At 47.5% G+C, this 2,044-nt stretch overlaps 1 non-coding gene across 1 annotated transcript; it reads left to right on the forward strand.

Moving 5' to 3' along the window:
* Positions 1-1,750: 1,750 nt before the first annotated feature.
* On the forward strand, positions 1,751-1,821 carry TRNAN-GUU (transfer RNA asparagine (anticodon GUU)). Its single transcript has one exon. It is a non-coding gene; the product is annotated as a tRNA-Asn (tRNA).
* The last annotated feature ends 223 nt before the right edge of the window (positions 1,822-2,044 follow it).

The following is a 2,044-nucleotide window of genomic DNA, read 5'->3' on the forward strand; positions in this document are numbered from 1 at the left end:
CTCACGGACCCGATAGGAGCGCTCTGGGGGCCTGATCTGGCTCTTGGGCTACATGTTGGACACCCCCGTTCTATGGCATGAACACACATTGAAGTCCCTCCCCTCCCCAAACTCCACCCTCCTCAGGCTCTGCCCCCAAAATCTCCAGGTATTTCCCAGTCCAGAGCTAGCAACCTATTCTGCATGTGCTGTGTTATTAAAAAGGGAGGTTGGAACACCCAGACATAGGTAGGTTACCTGACCTTGCCGAGCACAAGACTTCAAATCGCTGAACTTGTACAGCGTTCTGTCATTATCCTTGCTGTTTGTTTGTGTTACATAGATTAGAGAGCCAGTTTGGTGTAGTGGTTAAGTGTGCAGACTCTTTTATCTGGAAGAACCAGGTTTGATTCTCCACTCCTGGAATGCTGGAATGGCCTTGGGTCAGTCATAACTCTTGCAGAGGTTGTCCTCAAAAGGGCAGCTGCTGTCTCTCAGCCCCACCCACCTCACAGGGGTGTCTGATGTGGGGGGAAAGGAGATTGTAAGCAGCTCTGAGACTCTGATTCAGAGGGGTATAAATCTGCAGTCTTCTTCTTCTAGATGGCACCAAAAAAGGAGAGAGGGTCAGTTGCCACGAGAGAGAACTCCTTTGCATAGTAGGCCGCACTCCCCTAATGTAGCCAGTCCTCCTGGTGCTTACAGCAGCCCTGTACAAAGAGCCCTGTAAGCTCTTGGAGGATTGGCTACATCAGAGAGGTGTGGCCTAATATGCAAAAGAGTTCCTGCTACCAAAAAACCCTGCACTTCTTCAAATGCAATACAGACAATGACTGCTGTTGACTCTACACGTCCTGAGATCCACTACTATGACATAATGTACTAAGGCAGGGGTGGCCAGACTGAGGTTCGGGAGCCACATGTGGCTCTTTCACACATACTGTGTGGCTCTTGAAGCACCCACCGCCCTATCAGTCAGCTTGGAGAAGGCATTTGTCTCTTTAAATCACTTCTCCAAGCCAATCCAGCTGGCAGCTTGGAGAATGCATTTAAAGTTGCTTGCTCTCCATCTCTCCCTCCCCCTCCTCCATTTATTTGCTTTCCTTCCTTCCTTCCTTCCTTCCTTCCTTCCTTCCTTCCTTCCTTCCTTCCTTCCTTCCTTCCTTCCTTCCTTCCTTCCTTCCTTCCTTCCTTCCTTCCTTCCTTCCTTCCTTCCTTCCTTCCTTCCTTCCTCCCTCCCTCCCTCCCTCCCTGCCTGCCTTGTAGCTTTCAAACATCTGATATTCATGTCTTGTGGCTCTCAAACTTCTGATGTTTATTCTATGTGGCTTTTACATTAAGGAAGTTTGGCCACCCCTGTACTAAGGTCTCTAGACATCTTGTCTGGACTGTATAAAAAAACCCACAAGAGAAGTTCAGATTATCATCTGAGTTTCAGCATTATGGTGAAAGTGGAAACTCTCAATTTGAAGCCAGTAGGCTTAGAAAGCTGCTTAGGATGGGACTGTGTATTTCCTGTTGCCTTGTTGCTTGTCCTGGCTTGGAAGTCTTTACAAAAATGATTAGTAGATGTGCGTATATCAATATATCTAATTCTCAAGGTGGTCCCATTGGTGGGTATTTAAATTAAGAGACTGGGCCCATGGACAGCCGAGATGGATCCTTCTAGAACGTTGGAAAACCCCATGTTTGGAAAACAATCTAAAATGTGTGTGTGGGCATGCATGTGTGTAAAATCCTCCAAAATTAAACAAGCAGCGCCTGTGGGGAGGGACAGTGGCTCAGTGGTAGAGCATCTGCTTGTTAAGCAGAAGGCCCCAGGTTCAATCCCCGGCATCTTCAACTAAAAAGGGTCCAGGCAAATAGGTGTGAAAAACCTCGATTTGAGACCCTGGAGAGCAGCTGCCAGTCTGAGTAGACAATACTGACTTTGATGGACCCAGGGTCTGATTCAGTAGAAGGCAGCTTTATATGTTCATGTTCATATGTAGTTTTAAGAGATTAATGCCCTCAGTAGCCATTGCTAGGCAACCACAACAGTATTGCCAGTCTTCAAGCACTGGTT

This window comes from Heteronotia binoei, chromosome 3 (assembly GCF_032191835.1).
Source record: "Heteronotia binoei isolate CCM8104 ecotype False Entrance Well chromosome 3, APGP_CSIRO_Hbin_v1, whole genome shotgun sequence".
Taxonomy (NCBI): domain Eukaryota; kingdom Metazoa; phylum Chordata; class Lepidosauria; order Squamata; family Gekkonidae; genus Heteronotia; species Heteronotia binoei.